A 15,611-nucleotide genomic window follows, 5' to 3' on the forward strand; every position below is an offset into this window, starting at 1 on the left:
TGTAGGCCTTCAGTACACCTACACGTGAATCCGTGTGTGACGTCTAACTCTTTTCACTTAATTTCCTTATGGACCATTTTTCTGGAAAGGAAGATGGAAAATTTCAGCCAGCCACAAATGGACTGAGACTCGCCAATCTCATTTCACATTGAGCAGGTGTCCCAGACAGGGTTTGAAACCAAGCTGCAAAGATTAAAAAAAAAAAGAAAGAAAAGAAAAAGAAAGAAAGAAAATACTATTAGAACTAAACAGATGGCCCTGCATAGGAGCTTATGTAGTCAGCTTCAACTGGGTTTGTCTTAGTATCTAGAAGTAAGCCCTGCCTCATAATTCTTTGCAATTTAGTATTATTAAAATCCTCTTTTTTGCAGAAACTGCTAACATATCTAATAGAAGGACCTCACTAATCATTTCACTCTCAAGGAGGGAAAAAGTCTAAAGGCCAGGGCTTGAGGTCACAGGTCTATGAGGGAATGCTACAAGGTCTGTATTTTATCAAATGCAGGAACTATAAGAAGCTTTCACCTCTGAACCAGGTTGCTCTTTTTCTGGCTCCAAACAGAACTGTTCAAGCCATTCTCTGCCTTAAATGGGTAAAAACCCCTTTCAATATTCACTGGAATCCTCTAGCATGCCGGCATTACTTATATTAAAGATTTTAAGCAGACTATTAGTGTTTGTTCTGAATAGTTCTACCACTGTGCCAAGCATATGTAGGGCAATAGGTGAAAGGGTAAAGAGCCGTTGTTTGATGGAATTTACATGCTGTGTGAGTCTAAATTGTTTAGCTGCCTGATATAAGTTTTATAAAGCCTAAATATCCATAAACTTAACAGATATGCAGGAGAACTAAAAAACTGCTTGTTTTATTTCTTCAAAGGTCACACTTTTTTTCCCATGACATAACAGTAAATAGCATGACAAAATGCCTTCAATATATCATAAATTATAGAAAATAACCATTGACTTTTCAAGATAGTTTAGGATATAAATACTTTGAGATTAATGTTGTAGATGCTCTTCAAATATGAGCAAGAAATATTGCCGAACTCATAATTGTTCAAATAAATCATGAATGTGATATAAATTAAAAATTAGAATGGTATTAGCCACACACAGAAAAAAAATGGTACTAGAATAGTCCAGTTTACTCATAAAATATATTGGGTTGAAATTGTACAAATCTGAAAACCATTGAGAGCAGACCTGGATGTAACTGAAAGTCTATTTAATGTTGTTCTCTGATTGTCTGCATATTATAAGTTCCCTGGCTCAGTGGAACCATCTTACAGATTAAAGTAATTCCTGAGCCCACTAGTGTGTTTACTAACTATCCAAATGTCTCTTAAAAGAAACAACAAAGCAGAAGCAACCTTAAAAACATATAACACCAATGTTGTAGTCCCTCTTCCAGAATATTTAGCTATTCTTCAGTCTATACTCCCATCCTGAAACGTCACAAAGCTCCATTCCTGTGTGTTATCTAGATGTAACATATCTCCAGTTGATTTTTCCTTCCTACTTCAAACCTTATAAACCAGAGGTCAGGCTGGGCGCGGTGGCTCAAGCCTGTAATCCCAGCACTTTGAGAGGCCGAGACGGGCAGATCACGAGGTCAGGAGATCAAGACTATCCTGGCTAACACAGTGAAACCCCGTCTCTACTAAAAAATACAAAAAAAAAAAAAAATAGCCGGGCGTGGTGGCGGGCACCTGTAGTCCCAGCTACTCGGGAGGCTGAGGCAGGAGAATGGTGTAAATCCGGGAGGCGGAGCTTGCAGTGAGCTGAGATCCGGCCACTGCACTCCAGCCTGGGCAACAGAGCGAGACTTCGTCTCAAATAAATAAATAAATAAACAAACAAACCAGAGGTCAGCAATGTATGTCCCACAGCCAATGCTAGTCAGCCACCTGTTTTTATAATAAAGTTTTATTGAAACTCAGCTACACATATTCATTTACATATCGTCTGTGGCTTCTTTTGCCTTGTGACAGAGTTGGGTAGTAGCAACAAAGATATGTTGGCTCACAAAGTCAAAAATATTTGCTATGTGACCATCTTCAGAAAAAAAAAAAATTGTCAACCCATTATAAACACAAAAAAACTCAGGATCTCTTCCAAAAATTGTGCCTCTTCTCCATTCCTACTACAATTAATTTGGGGGATTTATCTTGATATATTCGTATTACTGCATAGACTCCACTGTAGTTATATGCTGCTGCATAATAGAATATCCCAAAACTTAGTGAGTTTAAACAAAGACCGTTGTATTATAATTCATCATTTTGTGGATCAGAAATTTAGGCAAGGCTCAGCTGAATGATTCATTAACAACAGTCAGTCATCGGAATTCATCTGGTAGCTGGGCCTGTCTTGAGGGTTTAAGGCAGCTTTACTCACATGTCTGGTGCCTTGGTGAGCAACAGCTGGAAACTGGATTCAGCTGAGCCCTTTTGCCTGCCCCATATTCTCTGGGCTTCTCCAGATGACCTTTTTCTGCAGGATAGTTAGACTTCTTATATGGCAATTCAGGACTCCAAGATACCAAAATGTAATCTCCCAGTCCTCTTAAAGACTACTGGTACAGTGTCACTTCTTCCATAGATCATCTGAGATTCATGGGGAAAGGAAATACACCCTACCTTTCAAGGGGAGGAATGTCAAGGAGCTTGTGGCCATCTTTAATCTGTTACTCCCTCCTAACTAGTCACCCTGCCTCAAATCTTTTTTCATACTCTGGCCATATATTTCTGAAATCTCAGTTTCATTCTATCTTCCCCCTTCTCAAAAACCTAAAATGGCTTCCTCTAGCCTATTTGGTTTAAATTCCTGTCCCTGACATTCATAACCCATTATATAAAAGGGTCCTACTATAATAATCTTACAATTTTGCATTAGTCTCTGTTTGTTAATCATTAGCCTGTTTGTCATACATAGTCCTCGCCTTCCCCTCCCTGTTCTGTATCACAGGGAAGCTGACCCCTGCAGGATGATTTTCCTATGCTCCTTATCAACTTCAGACTGGGCCTGGCAAATAAGAGACATTGGTGGGAGATTAGGGGGTGGCAGAAGTCAAGTTATTTCTCCTTCTCTCTGCTTCATACAGATCTCTGGAAATGATTGCATCTTCATTCCTCCTTTGCTCCAGATCCAACTGGTTAAGCCTTCTCTAGTTCCATCATCCTCTGAGTGACCCTGGTTTCTGAGCTCCAGAAACTCTATATTCTCCCTTGTCATTCCAACCAAAGCATTGCTGGCAGCTTCCTTAAGTTGCTCATCTCTAAATTGCTATCGTGTCTCCTGTTCATCATCCCAGCCTTTGGTCACCTTTAAAATCAATTCCCTGTATTAAATTCCTTCTGTTTAAAATAAATTCAAGTAGTTTCTGTTCTGATTAGACCCCAGCTGTTCTCAACACAAAGCATCCACTCCAGGCCGGGCAATTTTGTACCTGGCCCTTCAGCCCCTGTGTGCCTGTTATGGTATTTCTAGCCTGGACCTCTGGCCTCATTCTTCAAAGCCCACCTCAAGCTTCATCTTCTTCAAAATGCCTTTAACATCACTCCAGTTTTTACTCATCTGACTCCATCATTCCTTGATGACTTTCAATGTGTCTATCTTCCCAGTTTGTAAGTTCATTGAGGAAGCTTGTACTGGAATCGTATTTCCCAGAGTTCCCACCACAGTGCCAATGCACACAAAGCACTCGATAAATATTGCTTATTTGCTTCAATATAATATCTTCTAGGTCTGACTAGGGCTAAAATCATCTGTACTCCTGAATGGAGTGAATTTAGGGATGCTTTTTTGGGTTACTGCTACTCTTAAGTTTTCCCCATCCTGGATAAACATGTTATACTAGACAGGGAGAGACTATTTTTGTTTTGTGGTGGCAGATAGTGGGTGTTAGGCACAGAGTGTAATTCAATGTCCTATATGAAGTAGATATCAAATAAATATTAAATGAAAAGAAAAAGCCTACACCATAACTGATGGATTTGTGTGGAAAAGCCAATGAAAAAAATATTTAAAATGACACTTTAAAAATTGAAGTCTTTTTGATACTTTTATAAAGTACCATTAATTCTGGAATTAAAGAATAAATATAATTTAATCTATATATATTTAAATAAAATCATAATAAAGGAAAATGCCAGAGAAAATAAATACAAATTAATAAATTTAAAATCCAGTCTTTTATGTCTCACATTTCTTATGCCCTAGATCCACATTTTATTCTTTTTCCCCTGGTACTTTAACAAGTGCTGGAAACATCAGAGAATTCAATAAACATTTTAGTTGTTTGAAAATATCTAACAGATGATGTTCCTGCCATCTAGTTGCAAAATTGTCTTAAGGGATTATTTAGGCAAAATAGTTCAATTTGGGGATTTTGTTTCGCAAAATAAAATACTAAGAAAGTTTGCTACAGTATTTACTGTTTTCAAGTCAAAAAAACATGTTTATTTGGGACCAGAACATGGTCCAGTTTGAGTTCTTAAGATCTGCTATATGACTAACTAACTCAGCTTCTGGTATTTCAAGATGACATCAGAAGAAGCTTTGCCTTTTTTTGAAAAAAAAAAAAAAAAGTATAATGGCCGGCTAATTTTGAAAATGAGTTTCTTCTCTGCTGCTCTTCTCAACCACAGAGACAGTCATTTGAATGCTTTACAGAAAAGGCCTCAAGCCTCCTCAAATTTCACCTTTTCATTGCACTGCTGATCATTTAGAGGGCAGACTTGTTCCAGACAGCTTTAATTAAACTGTACTGAGGATGCAGATAGATGTCAATGGAAATGATCCATAACATGAGACTAAGCATGTATTTAACAGTGTTCCATCCAGTTCAATCACCTTCTAGCATTTCCGTGGATTTACATTCATGTAGCAAAGACTGAATGTGTATATGTATTTTTTAAAAATCTATCTCATTAGTGGCCATATGCTTCAGCTTCAATGGATACAAGAACTGTCTGCAATCTGCCAAGGATTTAGCAGCATCAATAATTTGTGAATAGTCATGTTGGTACTGGTCGAAGGGTTAAGTGCTCTGCACTCCAGGGGCATCTCTTTTGGGATTTGAACCCTTAGTTGACTGTTAGGAACCTTATCCCCTGTGAGGTTTCCTACTACATGCTGCTTGTCAGATGCATCCAGCTGTAGCTGGGAAGCATTATTAGCTCTGGGATTTAAAGATCCGTGTTAAGTACTGATAGAATGTTGTCTTTGACTTAAAAAGCAGGGAGAATATACTGTGGCAAACTCAAGGAGGTTTTCATGTTCCATGTTAAGTATACGTTCTTTCCTTTTGCCTATTCTTTCATCCACTTCTTGTGAAAAGATTACACAGCATCCTTTTGAGAAAGAGTTTATATTTAACATTTGTTCCTAGAACTTCCTGGTAAATTAGATTGCATCAGCCAAAGTTCAAAGATAAATGTCACTTTAAAATAAGAGAAGGTGCCAGGTGCGGTGGCTCATGCCTGTAATCCTAGTACTTTGGGAGGCCAGGGCAGGCAGATCGCTCGAGGTCAGGAGTTTGAGACCAGCCTGGCCAACGTGGTGAAACCCTGTCTCTACTGAAAATACAAAAAAATTAGCCAGGCATGGTGGCGGGCACCTGTAATCCCAGCTCCTCAGGAGGCTGAGGCAGGAGAACTGCTTGAACCCAGGAGGCAGAGGTTGTAGCGAGCCGAGATCGTGCCATTGCGCTCCAGCCTGGGGGACAGAGCAAGGCTCCATCTCAAAAAAATAAAAATTAAAAAATAGTAAGAGAAGTTTTGATACGAAAAGCATTGCTTCTCATTCTCCTACCCAGAGAGTGAAGAACAGGTAACATGAATGATTTTTTGAAGTTTATCTTATGATACTAGTCTTGAATTAAGATTTCTCAAATGTAGTTGTTTTAATACCAACAGCAGCAAAGGTCATATAAAAGCTTTTGCAGCATGTGCTAGACTGTAACTTCATGTACACATAATCCTTGTCTGTCTTGTTCACTCTTATAGGCTTGGCACTTGGCACAGTACCTGGCAGATAGTACTTAATGAATGTCGGATGGATGGCAAAAAGAGACAACAGGGGAAACAGAAAGAATGAAGGAAAGAAGGAAATAGTTGGAAAAACAGTTTAGTTGATCTGATCTGCATGCAAGTATTTGGTCTCAGTAATATTTTCTAGAAGCTGTTCTAAGAGGATCTAGGGGTGGATGTTTAGCATAAAACATGTTTCAACAGTTTTAATGGATATGGATTTCTGAGCTAACTTACATTATTATGACCTGTTAGTAGTAGCAGCACTTAGTTTCCTTGTTGAGTAAAGGATGGGAACAATTATGTTGTGATGACAGATTTCCATCAGGTTTTTTTTTTCTGCCACATATGTAGACGTGACTTAGTTTTAATGTACCTGAATACTCTCGTAGTAAAGTGTATTGTGATTTCATCAAGGAGGGCAGTAATTATTAAGCAGAGGAATCTTTAGTCTTTGTCTCTTTGAATATCTAACTGATCTTAAAAATAAAGTGGTTTGTCTATTTGCAGTTGATTTTCTACATGTGTTTATTTCCAGTAATTCCAGCCTTCTTACCCTGGAATAGTTTAACCCATCTCTTAATTGTCCCTAGCTGACGTCTAGAAGGTCTTTTTAAACTTCTTAACTGCACGGCAAGCCCTCAGTGGACACCTTGATTGTGTCTGTTTGGGAAAATGCCAAGCACTAATGAGTATTTTGTTTAATGTAATGGAAACTGAAAGTGCATGGCTTCTTCCCTGACTGATCAATGCCCACTTCTGTTGTTTGAACATATCTGTACATTCTAAATTCAAAACGAAGGGTCACAAGAGGGCAGAGCACTTAGTGTCTGCCCAAGGAAGGACTTGAAGATTCACAAGTTTTGTTTATTTGGGCCCGGTATAGACAGACAGTACTGGAGTTAGTACTCTAGGCCTCCTCCTCTGTGCTCAGATATGCAATTTTTATTAAACCCAAAGTCCGTAATCTTAAACTTTTTTGTGTTAATTTAACAAAATAATAAGGGAATGAATTATGTTGTTGAATTCTAAGCCAGGCAATATCTACTTGTAAGAAGTTACCCATTTTTTATTTCATCATTATTTTTCATAAAATATTTGGTATATATTTACCTTATTGTTTGCTTTTTCTGAGGTTCAAATCACAATGTGTCCAACACAGAATTTTAAGTAAATAATTAAAGCATTATTTCTTAGTTAAATAAACAGTAATATTTGCTGAAAAATGAAATCTTAAGCAATTGAGTAGGCAAACATGATCAAGTATGTTCGAGTGAAGAGTAACGATTTCCATGTGGTACTAACATTCTGCAAAGAGACTAAGTGGAAAGTGTAGAAGATGTTTCATTGAACCATATCTAGCTGAATTGATACAGAGCTCCTTTCGCTAGTGTTTATAATTTATAGACTTCTTGTATGTGCTAGATAATTTTCACGAGAAAAGATTTCCAGCCATTTAAAATTTTAAATGAGATTTACCTTTCATCCAAAGTGTCCTGGGTTTAGTGATTTCATTAAAGATCAATGGAGATGATAAGAAAAGAAAAGTTTTGAATCTAAAAAATGGAAATAATTTCATTCCTCAAATTCAAATTTAATGACTCGCTTTCTCTTTATTTCCAAGCCACCATCTTGCTCGATCATACTATCACCTTCCTTTGGAGACTGGAAATATACAAGCCTCCCCAAATTACAGTTTATAATGGAAAGCTCCCCTGACCCTTAATAATTGTTACTTTACTGAAACACTGTAATATCTAAACTAAGTTGCTTATTACACCAAACATGAAGTCCTTTGACCCTTAGGGTTCAATATTGATCAGCCTCACTTTTGTCAATATCACCTCTAATGTCAACATTTCAATGTGAAATAAATTCAGTAAAGGATAGTCTTCTTAATCCACACACATTAAAGATGTTTAATTCCTATTCATTACAAGTTTCACCCAGTTTAAGAATTGTTTCTTCCATACTCTCAGTTAATAATTGGAGACTGGGCAGCATTGTAAGTATGTGGTTAAATGTCATTACAATAAGAAGTTAGCTGTAAGATAACCTATACCGAGGACTGGATTCATGGAAAATAATCTCTGATAAAATTACTCCAAAGGAAACTTGAAGCAAATGTATTACAAATTCATCAAACGTGACTGAGATATTTTTTAATCCTGAGATCATGGAGGGAAATGCTTTTAAAAAGAATATTCAGGTGCTTGCTTTGCCCTTGGATAATGCAATAGAAGCTTGTGGTATTTTTCAGATTGTCAAATGTGTATCAAAGAGTTATTCTCTTGGCAAATTCCATGAATTTCAGTTCCATTTCTTGACAATTTAAAATTTGATTATCCAATTATAACTAAAGGTCATCAGTCTAATGTGGCAACTTCATGACAGTTTTAGTTACAAAAGAATTTCTCAGTTTAGAGAGGAAACTGCCATGTGAGAATTTTTTATTGAACTTTTAAGTTGGATGGTATTGTGAAAAGAATTTTGTTTTCTTCTTGTGCTTTTACTATTTATTAATAAAAATATATACTTTTTGCCCTGCCCCATGTTTATATCACATGCCTCACCTCTCTGAATAACATTACCAAATTAACAGCAAGTGCTCTCTGATATTGCTGATATTTATCATCGTTAGATTTTGTCTTAAATGTTTATTTAGAGTTCCATTTCTCTGTTTTATTTTTAATAACCATAACCTGAATATCATTTTCAGAACTAGAGAGAGTCATTTTCATTTCAATCATACTATAAGTAGAATTTCTGCTAAAATGAAAAACCAGAAAAATTGAGGACATGGCAAATATTTTAACATTAGTTTTATTTGATGTGATGATGGAAAATTCCTCAGGCAAAACATACCACAGGACCAGACAAAATGGGTGCTGAGTGTCAGAAAGATAGGAGAATCTTTATCCACATCTCACCCCTAAAGAAATCAACTTTGCAGTGGTAGATGAATTTGTTGAACAGCTGTTGATTGTGTACCTGCTCTGTTCAAGATCAACAGTGAAAACTCATTGTTTTTCTGTTTTTGCATCTTAAGAGTTCCAAACATTGCTGGAAGCCCAGATGGACAAGATGGTGCCTGCACTGCTTCTCATATCTGTGACCCATTTACCTAGAGAAGAAATTATCCGTGCAGCATGCTGGTTAACACTTCGATCAACAAACAAGAACTCTACCACCCTGCTTGAGGAGTGAGATCTTCACTCTAACTGTTCTCAGCACAGCCTCCTGGTGCAAAGCTGGACTAAGTATTTTAATATTACACTTTGCACCTCTTTTGTTCAACAGTAAGACCCAAAATAAACCTTTCTGCCTAGGTATGAACATCTGTTTTGCTTCAAAGGTTCAAAAGTATTCTCTTCAACACAAACTCCCTGACCTCCATGCTTAGAGCCACGTAAAAGTCAATTTCTTCTGAGCCACTTGTTGAAACTTGTAAATGAACTGATTTTTCTGCAATTGTGACTTATCAATTGCATCAGCATTATCATTTCTTGCCCACTGGCAGAGGAGTTATAGTTGTAGATGGGAGTCATATCAGGCATTCTGTATGACTTCCTTGTCAACTCACTTCATTCCATGTGGAAAGAGACAGGTGTACACTAGAGCTTTAAAAATCTATTTAGAGACACAGCATCTAGCAAAAAATAATTTTTTTCTATGTAGCACGTTGTTGCTTTTACCCACTACTGTGCTATGCATGCATTGTACTTCCATTACCTTACTTAATCTTCATGGTAATTCTCTAAGGTACAGGGAGATTAAAAATGACTTAGGCAAGGTCACTACAAACTAGAGAAGCAGGACTTGAACCTCGGTAATCTGACACCAGAGTTCTTATTCCTAACCACCTCATTTATACTGATACTCTAAGAATTTCCTTTCTATAACGAAAATTATGTATTAAATATTTTAGATTTATTAGAAGAATAAATTCTAAAAATATAAAAACTAACTCTTGGCCAATATGGAAGCATTTTATTAGTGTACTGAAGATAGTTTGAGATCAGAGGCATGTACATTTACTTCTAATTTACAAGTTGGTATATGGGAGCAGAAAATGTGGTAATAAGAGTTTTTCTGCCTTTTGAGACATTCAGCCCATTTTTTCACCAGATAATTGTGGTGAGCTGTGTATTCTGTAGTGTTACAGCTTACCCACCATAGTCAAAAGTTTCTGTAGAGCTATTTAAGTAGATGTGATGAGGGTTTGTTTTAAGTAAAGGATGAATGTGACTTTCATTATTCCCTGTGATATATAAACATGAATCAATAAAGGTTTCTCTTGAAACTTGTTCAAGAATTGGCATGCATTTCCAATTAATCTCATAACTTATATTTAACTGTTTGGCTGTGTTCCATAATTGATGGATGTTATTTTAATTCAGACACAGAGAGGGAGAGAATGCCCAGACTAGACAACAGGGTATATGTCAACTTTTAGACACATTTTACTCTCCCAATTAATCTATGTTTTGGCCCCATCACAGTTTGGCTGACAAGACCTCTCTAAATGACCATTATTGTCAGTTCTTAACAAATTGCAAAAATGACTTTTCCTAAAAGATCCATCAAATTGGTAACAAACCTTGCACAGGGTAGGACATCCAGGTTACTGATTAGCTTTCAAGAATGGACTCAATAGAAAATCAGCTAAGTCTTCAGAAAAGATGGACTTAAAGGAACATTTGGCTGATGGAACCCAGTGGACTGGGAAAGACAGCACTTGAAGTCTGGGTAAAGGTATGAAGATGAAAGTGAGAAAAGCAGATAAAATCATAAAGTAAAGAACTATTGAGAGAATAAAATACATATATACTTTTTTTTCTTCATTGTCTGTATGGTAAAGTCCAGGTCCCTTCACACAGCATTCGAGGCCCTTCACAAATTGATGCCAACCATTTCTCAACTTTATCCCCTAGCACTGTCCCCTCTGTTTCATGTCCTGCCAGCACAGTGTGTGCTCTTCCCAGTGACATGGCACACCCATGTAACAGTGCTGCTGAACTTGCTTTCTCCTCTGCCCTCACTTCATTGACTTGGAAAAGTCTTCGTTTTTGAACCTTCAATGTTACGTTATTTTTATGAAAACTTTGCAAACTCCCCCTTCCCCACCTCCACTCATCACACCCAACAAGAAGTAATTGCCTTTCCCCCACTCCCCGAGCTTCTTTCAGCATCTTCCTTATCATGTTGACATTTGCTAGGGGTCAAAATGCATAGTTTCCTCATCTTGGTACAACCAAGCACCTAGCATTCAATCCATTTTTACTCAACGACATTCCTTTTTAGTGTCCAGGTCGCTTTCCACTCCCTAGCTTCTTCATGATACGTCTTCCTCCCTCACTCTTATTTTTAGAATAATAACATTATTCCAGTGCAACATAATCACATAATAATAACTAACATTTGTATAATACTTCATAAATTACCAATACTTTCAAATCTGTATTAGTTTGCTAGGGTTGCCATAACAAAATACCACAAGTAGGGTGCCTTACACTACAGAAATTTATTTTCCCACAGTTCTGGAGGGTGGACGTCCAAGGTGAAGGCGCTGTCAGGTTTAGTTTCTTGTGAGGCCTCTCTCCTTGGCTTGTAGATGGTTTCCTCTCATTATGTCCTCACATGGTCACTCCTCAGTGTGCATACTGTGTCCTGATCTCCTCTTCTTATAAGGATATCAGTCATATTGTATTAAGGTCCACTCATATGACCTTATTTTATCTGAATTACCTCTTCAAAGGTGCTGTCTCCAAGTACAGTCATATTCTGAGGCACTGAGAGTCAGGACTTCAACATGTGGATTTGGGGCAGGGGTTGTGGGGAAAAGACACAATTTAGCACATGAGTATCCATTATCTCGTTTATCCTCACAAGCAATAGCTGCAGCCACTCTGTGCCCTTGCACTGTTTTCATGGTGAACTTCAAAAGACGGCTCTTCTGCACCTAACTTGACTTCTTCAGGCCTTCATGATCTAGACCTCAAGTCTATTTATTTGGGAAAGGGGCTTTGTTGCTTAATGAGTGAATACAACAATGTGTCAAAATTCTAGAGTTTCTTACAGAGTTTACATTGTCAAGAGCTGAGCCTCATTGTCAGTAGAAAGAGAAGAAAGTGCTCCTTCCCTAGCACTGAGAAAACAGGAAAACTAAATTCGTAAACAAAACTTGGTTTTTGCAATCATTCAAAGCCTAAGTAAGGGATTTAAAGGTACATATATTGGGCATTTCAACTGACTAGCCTAGTTAAGAATGGAAACGGGTACCTACTGCCTTGTACGGCTGCCTATTTTCTGACCCCAGTGCCCACAAAGCACTCATTGATGTGAATGACTCCTTTCATATGAAAAAAACAGTGAGGCTGGTCTCGAACTCCCGACCTCAGGTGATCTCCCCCCCTCGGCCTCCCAAAGTGCTGGGATTACAAGCATGAGCCACCTTGCCTGGCCTTTCAAAAGGATCTTAATGCCAGGCCAAAGCGGGGAGCACTGTATATACTACAGTATGACTGAGAGCTGTTTTAGAGCCCTGCAAAGTTCCCCCTTGTTAGCATTTTTAGTCAAGGGTATGAAGACACTGTACACTGCAAGACTCAACCCGTTTCTGATTCCTTTCTCATAAATCACTCTGATACTATACCCGGAAAAAGCCATCACATGCCATCCAATGCATCAGATGCAGAACTGCATCCGAGCTGCAAGCGGAAGGCACGGTAGATGCGACACTGACTGTGACCTGGACATGAAGCTAGTGCAACCTCAGGCCTGCCTTGCTTCAGAAGGTGGGTAGCTATGTCTTGTCCTCTTTACTCATACGTTGAAAAGTGGGGAAACAATGTAATGGCTTGATCATAAGGTCCCTTCTCTCCAATCGAGAATTATTTCCCTTCCTTTTATAAAGTGGGAAAATTTTAAATCCTCCTGATGGGTAGGGTGATTTTTGAAATGGTTTGGGAAGGTAGAGGCTGCTGATTCTGTGCTTCTCTTTTTTCTCTAGGAATCTCCCTCTTCTCTTTTTCACTTCCTTCGACTTTTAATAGAAACAGTTTATATTAATATGGTGATGGCACTTATGTGTATAAATAAATGCAAACAGCTATTAAATTTTCTGAAAGTAGCATCACCATCTTTTTACACAACTTGTGCTAGTGAGTGTTTTTTCATCATAATTTCCAAGTTCAGCTGCCAAAGAGCATTTCCCAGAGATCTTTGTGGTAGTGTAGGCATCCAGCACACGATTGCGAGAAACCCACAATTGAGGAAGAGATCTTTAAGATTTGAAATTTGAAGAATTTTTGCCACTAAGTGACAGACCCTCATAGCAATATTTAACTAACAAGGTTTTCTCTTAGAGTACACAAATACATATTTGATTTTTGATTCTAAACATTATATATATGTGTATATATACACATATACACACATATATATGAATCAATTTTGTTTTTTTAACTTTTATTAACCATGCCCTCTTGCCAGAAGAATTTAGAGATCATCAGTATCAAAATTAGTCTATGCTGATGACTATTCCAGCATCCAAAACACAAAAGTATGTAAGAAGACCCAATCAGTGCACAAAGTTGTAGGTAGTTACAGGAAAGTGAGGTTTTGTTTTGTGTTTTTTTGTTTGTTTGTTTGTTTGTTTTTGAGATGGAGTCTCGCTCTGTTGTCCAGGCTGAAATGCAGTGGCACGATCTCTGCTCTCTGCAACCTCCACCCCCTGGGTTCGAGCAATTCTCTGCCTCATCGTCCCGAGTAACTGGGATTGCAAGTGCCTGCCACCATGTCCAGCTAATTTTTGTATTTTTAGTAGAGACAGGGTTTCCCCATCTTGGCCAGGCTGGTCTTGAACTCCTGACTTCTTGATCCACCTGCCTCGGCCTCCCAAAGTGCTGGGATTACAGGCATGAGCCACCATGCCTGGCCTAGAAAGTGAGTATTTTTTTAAATGAGCCTTGATTTCCCTCTTGCATACCAATGTAAAAATACCAATTAGCATCTTTTTTCTGGATCTGTGTTGTTTGTGCATATCTGCCTAGTAGGTCTCGTATTCTTTCTCCTCCCTCTCCTCACAGCACTTCCCGCTCTTTCCCTAATTGTTGGGCAGTAAGAGAGATGTGCAGATCAATCTACGTGAGTAAAGCTTGCAGAGAGCAGAAATAGATTTACTAACTTTGATGATGGCTTCTAGTGACTCCTTACCATATACATGACTGGGTCGCCATAAAGCCACCTGAGCCGATCACCTTAATAGGTTAAAAGACGACATCGAGAGATTTTAAGCAGAAGTGATTTCATTTTCTTTCTCTCACTAGTTACATGGTTAGCTCGTTCATGTGCTGATTTGTTATACCACATAGGGCTGGCTCAGAGTCCTTGCCAGCCGTCTGAAATCTTGATGGTGTCAGAAATGGACTGTCTCCTGAGAATGTATAAGAAAGGAGGCGTGAGCTCCTCCTCTTCAAGGACACTCTCTTCAATCCATTATCTCCTGCCTGTGTGCGATAGTCTAATCTATGAAAATACAGTGATTGAATAAAACTTTTATTTCAGATAATGAATGCATTGATTTAATAACGGATTTGTACTACATGGTATTATAGTTCCATAAATGAACACTGAAATATTAAAATGGGAAAACTTACCATTGGTCCAAGTTAAATCATAGGCACTTCTTTTACTGGAAACCCTAATAAGATAACAACCCATTTGATACCTAAAACAAAAAAATGTGTTATATAAGTACTTAACATTTTCTAGCTATTTTTAAGCTATTTTTAAGCCACCTGTTTTTCCTATCATAAGTACATCTGGCATCAGGCAAACAGATTACAGTCATGGACATGTGACTAATTTATAATGTTTTTATATTTTCGTTTTTTTGGCAGACTAATCCAGGTTGATATATTAGCCTACCTTTCAAAGATGACTCTTGAAATCTTTCACTCTTGCAACCTTTTTACCTTTTTCTCTTCCAAACCCTGGAATATTTTTGGCAAGTCCTAAAACTTAATTATAAAACAGAGTCAGGGAGACAGAAATGAACCTTTTTATGTTCTATCCATCTAGTGCCCCTTCCAGAGCTAACTTCTAAAAGAAATCATGAATCCATTGTACCCAGTGTTGATTTTGAAAGATCTTTGTACTTTCAATCATTCTTTCTTCCTTCGGTTTACTAGGCACATTGGCGCTTGTCTTTGCATCCTATTTTGAGAATTGCATTTTGTCTAAATGTAATGGAAGTTTAATAACTCAAGCCCGGCAGGAGAAGAATAAGTTGCTTGCCTTTGCAAAAGCAGTTTGAAGTTTTGAGCCATAAGGAATGGAAGCAAAATTGTGGTAGCTCTGTTTCTGCATCTTGAGTTAGAGAGGTCAAGTCTACTTATCTCCTCAGAGCTTTTTTTTAAATTCTAGATTTAGTGGGTATAAGGACAGTTTTGTTACATGGACATACTGCATAGTGGTGAGGGCTGGGCTGTTAGCATAGCCATCACCCAAATAGTGTACCTTGTAGGTACTAAGCAATTTCTCATCCCTCACTCTCCTCCCACCCTCCCAACA

At 37.9% G+C, this 15,611-nt stretch overlaps 1 long non-coding RNA gene across 1 annotated transcript in view; it reads left to right on the plus strand.

Annotated features, from left to right (window-relative positions):
- LOC105492846 (uncharacterized) overlaps positions 1-9,592 on the plus strand; it is a 138,380-nt gene extending 128,788 nt beyond the window's left edge. The window contains exon 6 of the long non-coding RNA XR_011606182.1: positions 6,012-9,592. This is a non-coding gene — a long non-coding RNA (uncharacterized lncRNA). The remainder of the gene's footprint in view (positions 1-6,011) is intronic.
- Positions 9,593-15,611: the final 6,019 nt, after the last annotated feature.

The sequence above is a fragment of the Macaca nemestrina genome, chromosome 7 (genome assembly GCF_043159975.1).
Source record: "Macaca nemestrina isolate mMacNem1 chromosome 7, mMacNem.hap1, whole genome shotgun sequence".
In the NCBI taxonomy this organism is placed as follows: Eukaryota; Metazoa; Chordata; class Mammalia; order Primates; family Cercopithecidae; genus Macaca; species Macaca nemestrina.